This window comes from Cryptomeria japonica, chromosome 8 (assembly GCF_030272615.1).
Source record: "Cryptomeria japonica chromosome 8, Sugi_1.0, whole genome shotgun sequence".
NCBI classification, from domain to species: domain Eukaryota; kingdom Viridiplantae; phylum Streptophyta; class Pinopsida; order Cupressales; family Cupressaceae; genus Cryptomeria; species Cryptomeria japonica.
In genome coordinates, this window is record NC_081412.1 from 410,137,393 (window position 1) to 410,154,556 (window position 17,164).

The 17,164-nt window shown below is 37.4% G+C and overlaps 1 protein-coding gene across 2 annotated transcripts in view; it reads right to left on the reverse strand.

Moving 5' to 3' along the window:
- Positions 1–17,164, reverse strand: part of LOC131028576 (uncharacterized exonuclease domain-containing protein At3g15140) — a 102,803-nt gene that overhangs the window by 37,401 nt on the left and 48,238 nt on the right. The gene's annotated exons all lie outside the window — the stretch shown is intronic.

Genomic DNA, 17,164 nt, shown 5'->3' on the forward strand with positions numbered 1-17,164 from the left:
AAGGGCTTATGTTTGAATAAAGTGCTATGTGTACCTTTTAATAAAGTGGCCCCTTTAATGTCAACGCCCCCTTTGCTCAAATCACTTAAATGACATGGCATGGTGGGACCCTTGCCATGTCATTCTTTAAAAGCCTTTAAGCTGTGTGGACCCAAAAGATGTCAAGGAAGATGCCTTTTGAGTTGGATTCCAATGGGATATTCCATTTAGGGCTACACCACTCTTTGGAAAAGGTTATTAGACATTTTGGAGGAGAGAAATGAGATTATGTTATTATTTTATTTCTGATTTTTCTCTGCTCTGCATTAGCAGCAGAAATTGCAGGTGTTTGGAGGACGTAAACCCTCAGATCTGCATTGGTAGTGGAGGTGTACCCACTAATTTGCTCACGTGGGACAAGGATGTGCCTTGTCTAGACCCATTGGGGGTCAATTTAGCAACAAAACCAGCCCAGCAATCACCATTAGGTACAATACATCAGTTCTGAGCAGTTTGTCTTGAAATTGCAGCAAGTGTGGGTTTTATAATTGCAGTCGTACCATTCCAAGCAGGGTCGTACCATTCTAGAAGGCTGTGCATCAATTTAAAATTAAATGGAGGATTCTAACTCCATTTCTTGTGCTTGATCTCATTGTTGGGATTAGAAAGGGAGTGTGGAAGAAATCACAATCAACTGACTAGATTTGTGATCAGGGTGAGCAAAACAGTGGGAAAAGAAGGTCAATATTGTATAATTTTGCCTGGCAAAGGTTGGATTTCTAGCTGGTAATTGGATTCTTGCCCAATTTGTTATTGGTAATTCATCTTATGGCAGAATAAGCAGATTGGATCCACTGATCTATTCCTACACCATCCTTCTCAGTTTGTATCCATTTTCTAGATAGCAAACCAGCCTCAAACCCTAGCACTGGATCTTTGGTATGTTTTTTGCTTGTACATGTGAATGTTATTTCACTTCTAGATGATTGTAATCTTCTGTCTAGTCTCTAAGAACACCAAAAAGGCCCCAAATATAGTTTATTAAATTAAAATTAAAACAAGGCATCAAAAGACCTATTTAGGGATCTTTCAGAAACTAATTCTAGAACCGGTTGAGATCATCGATGTCAGAGAGAAGAAGCTAAGGTCACGCACAGTCAAGGAATTCCTTGTACGATGAAAGGATCTGTTGATCGAGATGCCACCTGGGAAGGCGAGTAGATTTTGGCGCATCCAAGTCTGCAATTGCTTGAGGGCAAGCAATTCTCTGGTAGGGAGGATTGTAATGTCCCCAATATTATTAAATAATTTAATAAGTGTGTGTATGGCCCCGAAAGTTAAATTTATTATATCTCGGGCCCTTTTTACTTTTGGCGGTAACATTTTGTCCGTGTCGGCTCTTTTTGTAATCCTTCGGGAAGTTTCCCCGAAGCCATATATATGGCTGAGTTAGTCATTGTTGTAGGTATGCAAATTTGGTGTTTTCTCTATGTGTACGAATTCCAGTTGGAGTTTAGTCATCTTCCATTTCGGAGGTGGGAGATCCTCCCTACTTGGCATCCGCAGTTCGGTGGAAGTAACTCCTCACCCTACTCTTCTCAGCCCTCAGTCCAAGATTTTTTTTGTAATGTGAAGTGTTATCATTATTGAATCTGAATTTCTACTTGCCTGGTCTATTCATTGTTGTGCCAAATCGTGTTAAACTAATTATATTGTCCAACATATTACATATAACGGAACCATATTTGTGAGACCGTGATTATTAGTTCGTACACAGAGAGTCAATTGACCATACGGAAGGCAAGGAGCGTACAGAGTGTAGGGCCGTACGGTGGAGGTTGTACGATGGAGGGTGTTGGTCATATGGTGGAGGTAGCATTGCCTGTACGGTGGAGGTGGAGTTGTCTGTATGATGGAGGTGTTGTTGTCGTACGGCAAGAAAGCGTACGGTACATTGCATACCTTTTTTCCCTCATTTTCATAAACCTATGTTAATCTACCTATTGAGACTCGCCAAGCACCTAAGTCACAAGTCCTCAAGACCCATTTTGCTCCACCTGCCTTGAGACTGGCCAAGTCTTAGAAATTTCAAGTGATTCTTTTAATGCTAATATTAAGGACTATGTTTGACTAAGGTGGCATTCATACTACACTAGCATAGACTTATTTTCATCCATTCTCTCAAAAAACGTCTATTTCTTTCTATCAAGTAGCATTTTTTTCATAAACAAATGTGGACTTCAAGTCCACACCCTTTTATATTAAACCAAAAGTAAAGGCAAAATAATATTAACATAATTGCACCACCTTGTAGAAAACAAAATAAGAAAAATATAGCTTTTTGGACAATCAAGGGCAAACAAAGGACTAAGAAATCAAATAAATAAACAAAAACCTAGACCAAGAAACACAAATGGGGAAAATCCAAGCTAATCTTTCAAATTGCCAACCTCCAATTTGTTGGGCCTCAAAGCCAAAGAACTCTTGCTTGCTTACCAACCTAGCAATTGTGAGCAAATATTTTACTACCTACTTGTCATTTTATGACACCCTTGGTCTATCAATGAGAACCGATCAAAGATATGTTCCATGGACCAATTTTGCCCCTGTTGATCAAGCACCAAGTCATAAATGCTTGAGTGTTCTTTTGTCATGGGTCAGATTTCGGGCCTTCTCCCTTCATCCTTGCATCTTGCCTTCCAAACCTCTAAACTCCACTAACCCAAAATCCCCTTCCTTGTCGGATTTCATATTTCAAGGAACCAATCCAACCCATAACTTATGGCAAGTGTTAGCCTATTTTTCCGAACCCGAAATTCCCTTGTCAGATTTTAGATTTCAGGGAACCGATATAACCCTTACCTTATGGCAAGCACTAGCCTATTTCCCCAAACCCCAAAACCTAAAATTCCCTTGTCATTTTTTGAATTTCGAGGAACCAATCTAACCCTTACTCTTTTGGTAAGCGTTAACCTATTTCCCTAAAACCCAAAATTCACTTCCTTGTCGGATTTTGGATTTCGGGGAACCAATCTAACCCTTGCTTTATAGCAAGCATTAGCCTATTACCTGAAAGATACCAACTAAGATTTTGGACAGCTGATTGGTTTGTTTGACTAATTTCTTTGACCAACGAATAGTAGTTTTTGGTTTTGATGACGTTTTTTGGTTTTTATGCGTTTTTGAGGATTTTTGAATTGATGCATAATGGAAGTAAATGCAAAAATGAAATTAAACTAATACTGAGAATTAAAATCAGACTTCTGATTTTTACAACAGAAATGTAATAAATCAAGAATAACCTTTTATTTCCACTTAATGAGCAAATTTGAATACTAGGTATCCTGAGCCTGCCTAGTTGAGCCTCCTTATTTGACTGAAAATCAATATATGATGAAATAGGAGCCTGTCATAACCCCTCTTTGGACATTGGATTAAATAAATACGATAATTAAAACGTTTATTAATTAACATTTAATAATATTAAAAAAAATCGTCTCATTTATGAGACTTCACGATTTTCCTCTAATATATGATTATTAATGTTTATTATTTGTTATGACTATTATTTATTATTATTGTTTTATTTCAATGTAACGTTCATATTTCAATTATTAATATTATATTAACTATTAAAGAAATTTTACCATAAAATACTATTAAAACATAAAATAGATATATTGAATATATTACACTTATCATATAACGTGCTATTTAATAAATATAAAATATAACATAAATTGTCAAAATACATTATAAATAATATCATATTAATACGATACCATAAATAGAACCAATATTAAATACAATACAAATTTTGATCAGATTATGGATAGCTGTTCAATTTCTACCAATGAATCTTAATTCAAAAGCTAATGTGTATTTAGTCTCTGATTTATGTGAGTTATTATTATTATTAATGTTTGTTTGATACTATTATTAATTTATTAATATTTATTAAAGTTTGTTTGATATTATTAGTAATTAATTAATATTTATTAATTAATTAATAATAAAGAATAAGTCAGCCTCCTAATAGGGGGCATTACACTAACAATACTCATAGATCATAATATTGAAGCCACACAGAAACATACACATCATAGAGGATATTCATGATTCCACCAAGCAAGGGGAACTATATGCATCAATCATATATGAAGGTAATCCAAATTGATATCATCGTTATGCCAAACCAAAATTCATTATCGATAATAGAGGGATTAATTAGACATGAATAGATGATTATATTAATCGTGAAGTAAAAACCCGATTTACTAATCTATCGATTAGTTACCCAATGAATGATTAATAATTACGCTTCATAATGCAAAGGCTACGGTTAGGAGTAAAGGTGCAATTTGTATGATTAACAATTGCTCATGGAAAGGTACATAGCCAATTTGTGTAAGTAATGAAAAGATACGATTAAGGGAAGGACACGTCTTTTCCCAAGTAAGAGGTGCAACCATTCAGTATCCTAAACTATTAAAAGAGGATCGATCTCATTCCAATCAGCATCATTGGATATTGTTTACTTATATATACATCCATATTTGGATCACTCATTTGAGCAGCCACCTTATTGGGAAACTCAATCACATACATTTAAAGACAATAATCAGGAACAGCACCATAACTATTGCATACTCCCAAAGTATAATCAGAAACAGCAATCCTATCATCATCGCTATAAGCGATTGGGGGATTAATAAAAATAAAAGGAATATAATTAAGTGCGTGCGGGTTATGTGAAGAATTGGATATATTTTAGTTTATAATCCTCAAGCTGGCAGGATTATGTTCTGATACCACTGAAAGATGCCAACTAAGATTTTGGACAGCTGATTGGTTTGTTTGACTAATTTCTTTGACCAATGAATAGTAGTTTTTGGTTTTGATGAGATTTTTTGGTTTTTATGCGTTTTTTAGGGTTTTTGAATGATGCATAATGGAAGTAAATGCAAAAATGAAATTAAACTAATACTGAGAATTAAAATCAGACTTTTGAATTTTACAACAGCAATGTAATAAATCAAGAATAACTTTTTAATTCCACTTAATGAGCAAATTTGCATACCAAGTATCTTGAGCCTGCCTGGTTGAGCCTCCTTATTTGACTGAAATTCAATATATGATGAAATAGGAGCTTCCTGAATATAATGACAGTTCCAATTGACTTTATTGACCCTAAAAATGAATTACCAAAAACAATTGATGAAGAATTACGCAGACCCAAGTGGAATTCTAACTCCTTGCTAGGCGTGGCCCTCCAGGAATGAAGAATTTCCCTGAACTATTGAATATGCTGATCACAATTGACCTTATTTCTCCAAAATAACCACTAATATATTATTCTTTATTGCCAACAATGAAAATCAATGCAAATTGCAGACTTAAAACCCTTGTATTTATTTTCTACAATCTCCAAGCAAGATTTGGTGGTACAGTTCAGCTAGGGATTGTACGATTTGCTAGAATATTGTCTACTTTGCTGATAAGATCTTCCAAACTTGCTCAGCCCTGAAATACAAGCTCTGTAGTTGTTGTCAAACCCTGTAAACTTCTGATTTTTAGCCCCGAATGGCCTGAAATGAAGTTTCCCTGTGTGCCAAGATGTTGTCCAGTGAAAGGGGCTACGCCCTATCACCAAAAGATGGAGGCTTTCGTCTCCAATCTGCACTCAGACCTCTGCCATATTCGTTGCAGACCTGTTGACGAAAGGTAATCTCCAAAAAATGAATAACAATACAATCCCAAACTTTCCCATGCATCTCCTTTTTGACTTCTCAACCCCACGTCCAACTTAGGGCTTAAAAAATGCTAAATTCCATTGGAATATTCCTCCAACTTGGGCGTCCATTTTGAGGTTCCAATTGTCATGAATGGTACCATTTTTAATTTAAAGTTTATTTCTCATTTTTTACTAGAGAGGGGCACCCAAGGGGTAAACTTATAATTTATTATTAACTTTTCATTAATCCCCCTTTTATAAAGTTACTTTATAAAATTTTCTAATTATAGAAAAAGTAACTTCATAATGAATTATTATAAAGTCTATATAATTTAAGCTCAGGAAGGCCAAAAAGTGACAAAATCCCCCTTGGTTAGCTAATCATCTCCTAACCATTGAACTTGCCTGCGAGGATGGGATAAAGTGACATTTCATAGTATTATTTTACCTTCGTTTGTTTTTTTATAATTAAATTAATTAATAATAAGTCATCCTTTTAAATAATATTTATTTTGGACAACTTAATAAGAATTAATTTAATTAATTGTCACTTTTAAAAATTGGGGACATTACATTACCCCAAAACCCAAAATTCCCTTGTCAGATTTCGGATTTCAGGGAACTAGTCTAACCCTTACCTTATGGCAAGCCTTATCCTGTTTCCTCGAACCGCAAAACCCAAAATTCCCTTGTCGAATTTAGGATTTTGGGAAACCAGTCTAACCCTTACCTTATGGAAAAAGTTAGCCTATTTCCTCAAACCCTGAGAGCCAAATTTCCCTTGTCGGATTTCAAATTTCAAGGAACTAGTCTAACCCTTACACTTTTGGTAAGCGTTAGCCTATTTCCCCAAACCCCGAAACCCAAAATCTCCTTCCTCGTCAGATTTCGGATTTCAGGGAACTAGTGCAACCCTTACCTTATGGCAAGTGTTAGCATATTTCCCCAAACCCTGAAACTCGAAATTCCCTTGTCAAATTTCAAATTTCAAGGAGCCAGTCTAACCCTTACCTTATGGCAAGCGTTAGCTTGCTTCCCCCAACCCCAAAACCTGAAATTCCCTTTGTCAAATTTTGGATTTCAAGGAACCAATCTAACCGTTACTCTTTTGGTAAGCATTAGCCTATTTCCCCGAACCTCAAAACCCGAAATTCCCTTCCCTCTTAGATTTCAAATTTCAAGGAACCAGTCTAACCCATACCTTATGGAAAGCATTGGCCTATTTCCACGAATGCTGAAACCCAAAATTCCCTTGTCAAATTTTGGATTTCAGGGAACCAATCTAACCCTTATTCTTTTGGTAAGTGTTAGCTTATTTCCCCGAACCCCCAAACCCAAAATTCTTCTCCCACCTCCCTCTCATTCCTTTGGTCTTTCGAACTCCTGGGATCTGATTCCTCATCATTAGTGATGATTTCCTGAACGCCCAATGCCCGATCTCCGATGACTAACAACACTTTCAGATGGCATGATTGACACTCAAGGATCTTAATGCTTCACCATCTCCTACAACTTGTCTATTTCGATTCATGAAGCTATAGGGGCGCATTTATTGCATTTTGTAGGTTACCATCAAATGGATTTCAAGGCCATACCTATTTATGGTTGCTTGATGGTCTTCATCTAAGGTCTGCATGCTCTGACCGTGGATTGTTAGGCAATTTACCTTCCAAATGCACTTTCCTTCTTGGGATTTCCTTGTCAAGATATGGTATGGTTTCTTGCACACACTATCATGTCAAATTTGGCCACTTCCCCATCTTCCCAAACTGAAATTCCCTTGTACACGCAAGAGTCAAGGTTTCTCCTCTTTGACTATTGGTTCCTTCTCTGCAACCAGTTTTCTATAAATAGGCTATTAAGCCTCATTGTAAAGGGTTCTCTCTCTACAAGTTCAAGCTATCTTCTACTCATTCACTTCTCTTGAAGACTTGTATATTTCTTGCAAATCTGCAATGTGAGTTTGGCCATTGGCCTGGGAATGAATTGAAATCATCACTCTTGCCTCTCTTTGACTTGTTCCTACTATGTATGTTTTCTTACCTTCATGATAAGTGTGTGTTTCGTAGCTTTTTCTCATGTAAATGTTGTGTTAACTTGTTTTTGAGCATGATTTGTGGGAAACCTTCTCCCCTTTTGACATTTAGTAAGCCCTAACCTCCATGTGTGTGTTTGGTGACATTTATACAATTGAAGTTTGTCCATCTCCATGGTATTTTGATTGATTCCTTGTGTTATTTCAGGGTAGGGAGAGAGACATCTCTTATCTTTGTGCATCACCTTCTTTTAATTTCCGCATTTCCTTCTTCCCTTTTCCTCTACAAGCTGTTAGAGCAAGTTTAGAAGTAGAATTTGAAGTGTTGGGTTGGTTCAACACCTACACCTAGATTAGGAAGGAAGTCAGCCTTCTCCAAAGATTCGGTTCAACCCCCCTTGCGAAAGGTTCCACACTTCGGGGTCGTTTCCATGTTTCACAAGGTTGTTGGGTTGATAGCTCAGCAAGGGTGCAAACTTTTGTGACAACACTACTTGCATAGTCTACTCTAATGTAGTCCACATGGAGGTATGGTGCATTGAAAGGAGCTTTAAGACGGTTCAAACTATCAACAACAATAAGGCTCCCCTCCAGCATTCCCTTTAGCACAACACCCACCAAACTTAGGAAACACTCTAGATCACAAAAAGATGACATAGAAACCAAGTCCCTAAAGTCATAGCCCACAATGGAGAGTGACCTAGCTAAGGTGGTCTCTACAATTTCAAGCACTAAATCCATCCCTTCTAAATATTCATCTCTTACATAAAACTCACCCACTGCTTTAACCAAACTCTAAGACAAATTGAAATCAAAAAGATTCCCTATGAACATTCATGAAATATATAATAACCACACTAGATTTTTTCTTTTAAATCACATTAACTGAAAGTAAGATTCCAATGCAATGTCCTTTTCACTTTCTAATCACCCAGTTCCCGTGATGGGCAAACTGAAAGCATATAGTGAAAGGATCTAACGTATCAAATTAAATTGCAGCAGTTGAAAGTAATACACTAGACAGAAAGCCAGCTGATACCATCTATTCAGTGGAGTGCATATGCAATACTTAAAATGTAATAAACTTCTTCCACTTATTTAGTGGGAAACAACAGGGCACTTCCATATATTCAATGGAAAAGCTAATTACAAAATAACCACTTATTCAGTGGAGTAAGTACATCAGCAATATCAAAGTTCAAACCCACTGGCAGTACAACCATCCAGTGTTCATGATCTAAAATGCATAGAAATAATAGCTTTCAGCAGTATGACCATCCGAAGCACTACAAGATTACTTCATATGCATCGTAAATACCAAAATAAGAGGATTAGTTGCTAATAATAAGTGCTGACGTGAAACAGATCTGCTGTAACACTCTAAACAAAACCCAAAATCATGAAGAAACGCACCCAGTTTGAAACAATGGCAATATACCTTGATGGATGATGAATATTACACTGGTACAGGATCGATAATGCTCTAGAAATGTACTGCAACAAGTTTAGACAGCAAGTAAACACTCAAAAATCTTCAAAAGCTCACACCCAACACACCAAACAAGAACACAAGCTGATACACCTCCACAAATCAGCTCCAAACATTATCATAGCTCACTGGAAGAAGCTTTTACAAGATGATAACTGCAATCAGTAAATTTGCAGGTGTATAACAGGGCATTATTGTTGCTGGTACAACAGAAAAGCAGGTATAAATACCAACATATTTCATCACCAACTCACTTCTCCATCCCAAAACATCAAAGAAACTTGCTAAAAGGTCAAAGTGACCCCAGACAAAGAGGAAAGAGCCATCAGAACTAGGCGCTCCTACCTATCCTTTCCCATGCCCTCAATGATATGGTACAGCCAACAACCACTTATGTTTGAACTCCCTCAATGTATAGCCTGCAATAACATTAAAATGGCATACAAATCTACAAATAATTGTATATCAAAATTACCATGATACCTGCAACCCACATTGTATGACCAAGCATGAAGTGTACGACATGGAAAGGGTGGTATAGCCAGCAAGAAAATCAGCAAATTCACCATCCAAAAAACTCAAACTCTATTAAAATTTAGCATTATCAAAACACATCAAATCCTCCATTAATGCAATCCCAAAACTATAACACAATTTTGATGTTTGCATGAAACCACACTAGCTAGCTGAGGGGGGTTTGTCCCCAAAACCAGCAATTCCAAGAGGATTTTCATCCTCAAGACGCTTTGGAATAACTCAAGCTCTCTCCAACGGCATAACATAGTAACATTCACAAGTCTAAAACTCAAACGAGCCCTCAAGCTCCTTTTATAACTTTTTTGGAGGGAAATAACCAAATATAATAGTTTCTTTTTAACTCACAAAGACCTTTTAGGAGAATTAATATTATTTTTCATGTCAAAATTTCCCCAAGCCTAGACATCCAACTTAAAACACATCATAGCACATTTTTTACAAGCTATTAGACTAAATTGTCCCTTTGTTATTTTTTCAACATTAGACAACTTAATTGAATAATTAATTAGTAACTCAATAATTAACCCAAGTTGCAAAAAACACTGAAATGACATAAAAATCAAATTATAATCATACCAACATAATGCTAAAGACTTGGGATGATGATCAAAGGCAACTAGGTAACTTACTAAAAAATAGCCTACTCCAAGAAGTTTGAAGAGCTTTGAAAAGGTTCAAAAAAGCACTGAAATGGCATAAAAATTAAATTATAATCATACCAACATAGTGCTAAAGACTTGGGATGATGACCAAGGGCAACTAGGTAGCTTACTAAACATTAGCCTACTCCTCCAAGAAGTTTGAAGAGCTTCGAAAAGGTTCAAAACTAATTCTAAAAGCATCACTAGGCTCACCAAAGCCAACTGAGCTCACTACCGACACCGATTGTGCAAGACTGATCCTATGTTCTCAAAAAAACTTTGGAGATACCCCTTGTTCATCAATTAAACTTTGAAAAAACTTGAAAACAAACCTAAATGTTCAGAAATCACTTTCACTAAAAATGAGGACATTACTACCTGTTGGTGTTTGTTTTATCATCTACCAAACATTAGAATAAGATACCTAAACGTATTCTATCCTCTCCTAAAAATCCACTACTGATTCCAAGGTCTATATGTGCGAACAAGCGACTTTAGTGAAATAGCTTCTTGGGTAGTGTATGCTGAAAATCTCAATGGGGACTTACGTTAACAAATGCCTTTGAACTGTTGGACTTAGACGAGTTTAGCAATTTTGGGCTCTTTCTTTTTTAGATTTTCCGAGATTTAAACTTTTAAAAAGGAGAAAAGAGATAGGGTTCGAGAAGGCTGATCTAATCCTACGAACTCCGAAGACGATATCAACTGGGTGCTCTCAGGAAACCACACTAAGGACAACTAAACAAAGTGGGTGCAATCTTCAATGGGTTGTGCTTATGATTGAAATATTGGCATGCACAGAGGATAGGCTCAAACTAACTTTGCACAGTGAGATGGAAATCATCCATTCACCAAAAGTATGAGCGGAGATACACCATCAATTAACACTTATCAAATCCTTCATTCAATTCTAATAACATGAAAGCAAATCTAGATTAATTTTAACTAAGTGTTGAGGAAATTGAAACCATGCTAATCATTCAAACAATAGAGATCACAAAGCCTTAAGAGAAAGCGCACATGTAATATATTATTCGAAAATGACCTTCACGCAACAATATGTCAAAAACCTCACACTCTCCAAATGAGAGGAGGTAGCCTTATACAATTTTTCAAGAATAAATGAACAGCTAAGATCAAACAGTGATCAAGGGCCCAGATTGAAAGCTACAAACCCTAATTAGGGTTTCCCAAAACTCTATTAGTTTGAAAGAATAAGAAAGTGACATGTGGCATAGCTGCTATTGTCACTGATGTGAGTGTCCAGTTTCCCCTTTTGCAGATTCGATGTATCTGGACACGATGAGCCTAACCTCCTCCATAGTGACACTTGGCAAGTTGCTAATCTGGAAATCGTGATATCCACATCATCAGTACATGTGACGAGGATGCCTTCCCACTCCATTGCTTGGGCAAGAAAGTTCTCATCAATGAAGAGAAAATTTGCAATCCTTGAAAGATTGCCCTTGTCAATCATCCCTGAGTCTTTGAAGAAGCTCGGCCGAATCCTGGCTCTCAGGTTTTCCGCCTGCAAGTACTGCTCTCTTATACTCTCTTTCTTCCAAATCTTTGATGCTACATGAAACACATTACTCAAAATTTCCCTGACACTCTCCTCTGTCTCAAAGCGCTTAGTCTCGGATTTCTTCAGAACTTCAATCCTGGTGACCAAAGCATAATACCAGGTGTTAAAGTCATATCTATCCCCAACCTGTTTGACACCTGCATCTACCAAACTTCATTTCGACAGGCCTCGAAAACCTTCAATTGCGGAAGTAGTTCATCTTGAATTTCTTCAACATCTTCCCAATTTGTAGCTAGGTCTTGAATTCGGTTGACCAACGAAGAGGCCAACTCATGTGTTGATACTAAATTCTCTACAAGTATGTCAGCACGTGCCAAAGCATCTGAAACGCATTCCTTGGCCTATGTGAATGTACCCTTCATGTCCTCGTAATCCTTCATTGACTCTTGTTGAAGAGGCTACGGAGGAGTGACCGATATCTCATGGTTGAGTGGCCGGGTGAGATGGAGAACATATTTCCTCCATTGCTGGTTTTTTTCCTCTACCTTCTTCCTTTTCTCTCTCTCCTGGGCTAGACTCGCCTTGAGGGCGTTGCAAGAGTCATCAAAGTACAGGACTTCTTGGTCCTGGGTAGGCTTTCCCAACTCTATAGTGGTGATCTTATAATCCTCTAGGGCAACATTGTCCCGAGTTTTCCCTTCCTTTGGCATAGCTATCTGAATTGTCCTGAATCCTGCACTATCCCTCTGAATCAAAGAGAATTTTTTGGCTGGCTTAGGTGGCTTGACTATAACTGGTTCATTCATCTTTTCCAGAAATGTTGTTGTGTTCTCTTCAGAATGAGCTTCCTTAGGGACCTTAGCCCTTCCCCTTTCCCTCAACCAATCAAGAATGGTTGACTGCTCAGCAGTGTGTTGATCAAACCCATCATCTGCCCTTCCTGGTTCAATAACTATATCATCAAGGAAAACGACTGGGGGCTCAGCCTCTTCAACTTCTGTGGCTACATTTGAAACCTGTTCCCTGTCTAGACTTTGGACAGCTTCTTTCATTATTTCCTCAATTGAAGGAGAAGGCACTCTCACTTCATTATTTACCATATATATGTCCATCTCCTGCTCTTCAACTGCATGTTGATCAGGCACGGCAGATGCGGCACTCAGGATGGAATGACCTTCGTTGGACTCCCGTCTCTCCCCTACAATATTCTTCCCTCTGGCCTTTCCAGAGCTTCCCACTAATTCCTTCCTCTTTCGGGACCCAACACTCTCTGGATTCCGAGCATTGCCTGTAGTGATACAAGGGTTGGAGGACAGAGAGTCATCTACTCCCATTAAATCATAGGTCAAGGTCACACCTTTGGACTTCAATTGTTTCGTCTGCTCAGATGTCCACCACTTAGAGTACTCGACCACCGACCTCATAAGGTCTGCTAGATCTGATTTCTCTCCCTCTGACCAGTCGATCAAAGCTAGTGGCTCATTCCTCATCTTTTCAAAGCCTGGCTGCTGAAGCTCAAGGTTGTCTTCTACTTAATCAGCAACTCTAAATACCTCTGTTGCCCTTACCATGCTCAAGGGAATCCTCGACCAAAATCTCTTCCTAATCTCGAAACTATCGGCTGCGTTAGCCCAATAATCTTCTAAATCAGCTCTGTGCTCAAATGTCATTCCTTCGACCCTTTTTATCTTGTGGAACAGATCAAAATTCTCTCGCCTTGTACTGATAAAAAGGGTACCAGGCTAGCTCCTTCTCAACAATGGCATCGACTTGTGATGACGGACACGTCTCCAGTCCATTCCCAATCGTGAGAGAGGAGGTTCCTGCGTTCTTCTGCTTATCTCTTTGAATTGCCATATATCCCTCCAATTGCCTCACAACCTCGAGTAGCACAACTCGGTTGGTAGGGTAAGTTGGGAGCTTATAGGGAGATCCGGTAAACCCCTGAATTCTAATGTAAGTGAACTTCGGGTATTGGATATACCAATATCCGAATCTACTGATAAAGTCCATAGACTCTTGAGAGAGTCTCTGATGTAGTCCATCTTGCAACGTCCGTGTGATGTGCATGAGAAATGTGTCATTCACCCTCTTAAAATGGAACTTTTCTTCCATATGAAGCTGGGGATAACAATCATAGACGGGAAACTGATTTTCTTTGTTTCCCACTTCCCCTCTGTAGGTGAGGCCTCTGCACCTGTAGGTTCTAGCCAAAGAATAGAACAAGTAGGTTATATCAAATCGCTATCACTTTTTTGTGAAGAGAAAAGGATATTGTCTTTCTTGAAAGAAGAAGAAAGATTGTTGTCCCATCCTATTTTATTTTTAAAGTTGTAGTTAGATAGGGGGAGCCTTCCCTTAATTAGGAGAGTTTTACTCACACGCTGTGGTTGAAACCACAATTTTGTATATTTCCCCAAGTGTACAAAATTTTCCACCAACAGGGACAAGGTAGGTTTGACCAAGCCAACCCATACTAAGCCCAAGAGCAGAACTTTGGCCCTCTTGGCCCTCGTGGCAAGTGTTTGACATCCACCCAAAGTATACTACTTAGTGGGTACTTGTCTTGCTTCCCTATCCATGCCTCATCCCTTATAGTTAATAGCTCATCATGGTAGGAATGCCATAGAGATCGTAGTGGGGTCCTCAGTTTGTCCAATCTTAGCCCAAGAGTGGGACTTTGACCCTCTTGGCCTTGGTGGCAGAACTTTGGCATCCACACAAGGTGTACTACTTAGATGGCAACCCTATACCCTCTTACCTACCTCTCTTATGTAGCGGGATTCTCAGTTTATCCAATCTAAGCCCAATAGTGGAACTTTAACCCTCTTGGCCTTGGTGGCAGAACTTTGGCATCCATCCAAGGTATACTACTTAGATGGCAACCTTAATTCTCTTACCTACATCTTCCCTTTCAGTTAATAGCTTATCATGGTAGGAATGGTATGGGCATCGTGGTGGGGTTCCCGGTTAGTTCAATCTAAGCCCAAGAGCAAGACTTTGACCTTCTTGGCCTTGGTGGCAGAACTTTGGCCCACAAAAGGTATACTACTTAGATGACCAACTTTTACCTTCTTATCCACATCTCCTCCTCCTCAATCCATGATGGGTTCATCATTTACTTCCATCTAAAATATATTAAAGATGATTATTTTATGACATATACTAAGCATTAACATTATCATAAATGTTGTGATCAATAATGGTGCTGAGAATCTATTCATACAGAAATAATGTGCATATCCATGATATCAAACTGATATTAATAATGCTAACATTTTATGACTTTTATTTATAAGGTTATGGCTGAAACTACTTGTTAACCTATAGCACTACTATATAATTAATGCTGTCACAATAATGAGAGAATGAAATCAGACCTTATTCCTATGATACAGAGGCTATGTCATTCTAACAGTATTGCTGTGATTAAGGTGTTATTCATATATTACTACTGTTGGGACTGTCGCTGAGGTACCGTATACATCAGTTAATACTAACAAGGCTGAGAGCATGATATTTTTCTTTTAATGCTAATCCCACATAAGGTTATTAAATAGTCACGTAAATATTAACTATGTTGTATGGAGATAATGATGCCAGAGACATACTGTCATGCATACCTGTCTCCTTCTTTTTGGCTATCCTACTGCAGACTCTATGCTTCTGAATTGTTTTCTGTAGGTTTTTACCAAGGGCCCGATAGCTATCCTTTTCCTTTTGAGTGGATTCTTGTCTTAAGCATGTGATAATAATACTCAGGTCAGATCGTGCCTTTTTTTTCACTTATCTTTTTTATTTCCCCTTTCTTACCATTCCTCTCAATTCTTCTTGGGAGAAAAGGAGGGTGGCAACTCAAGGAAGAGTGACCACTATTCAAAAGGGGGCTAACCTTTAGGATTACATGGGACCCTTAGGAGATAAGTGACCCCTATTATTAATTTATTTCATCAAAACATTTCATGAATATCATCATTTCATAAAATAATAATATCAAACAAACATTCATTAATAAATATTAATTAATTAATAATAATAAAATATTAATTAATTAATAGTAATTGCTACATTTATTTCATTTGTTTGAATATCAAATTAATAAAAAAACAATTAACAATATTTTAATTGTTATATTATGTTATATTTCTTGATTAGGAAAAAATATGATGACCAAGGACAGGGCATGACAGTTGGAGACAGCTTTCGTTTTCAGTTCAGAAAAAGGAATGACAGAAAAGATTCAATAGCAATTTTATTCTTTTCACCTACCTGAAGATTCGTGATGAAAGTTCCAGTTTACTCTCTGTTTGTTAAAGCACCTTAATATTAGTAGATAATGATCACAATAAGTTTTGACTTTTTAAGCTATCGACCCATCGGGATCACATTTTCAAACTCATTTTTGTGGATCTAGGGTCCCTAATCCTTAGCAAAATAAAAAAAACTGTTGCATTACCAATTTACTAAAAAATCCATTCACATTTTCAAAAAATTTAGATTTTGGTTTTGCAGTTCTCTTAATTTCAGATGCATAGCATCACTGTCAGATTTAAGATTATGGCAGATTGATAAATGTTTGACTTCAGTTTTTGGTTCTGATTTTGACTTTCAGTCAAGGGTTATAATTATCATTTCAGATTTTAAGTTTTGTTAGAAATTCAGCTACCAAAGAAGAGACCCGGGGTTCAAAATTTAATCTACATGCTGTTTGGTGTCCCACCTTTTATTTCAAACCTCCACCAAAAGGATAGGAAGGACATTGAAATTCTGGAATTAAACATATGATTCAATAACAAATTGGACCTTTAGGACAATTATAGATTTTAAGTAAGATTTTGTATTAGGACTGCCTATCTCCATCTGATTTGTGAGTCATTTATCTGGGTTGATAAACTTTCTTTTGTGCTTGGTAAATCTTCTGTGAGGTCATGATCTACCTTTAACACAGCATGGAATATACTTGGACTGTAATATTAATATTCAAAAACACCATTCACACTCGACTGTTCCTGATTTTCATTAGACCAAAAGTTATGAGCTACCATATTAGGGTGGGGGGAATTTGAACCTGATTCATGCTTTTACAAATACCCCTCATTTCCATTACATCACAAACTATAAGGCAGTCTCGGACTCTTCTGACTTTAGATTTTTTCAGTTTTTAGCTTAACATTTGATCCACCTTTAGGTACATTATTAAAACTTTAAATATGTGGAAAGACCA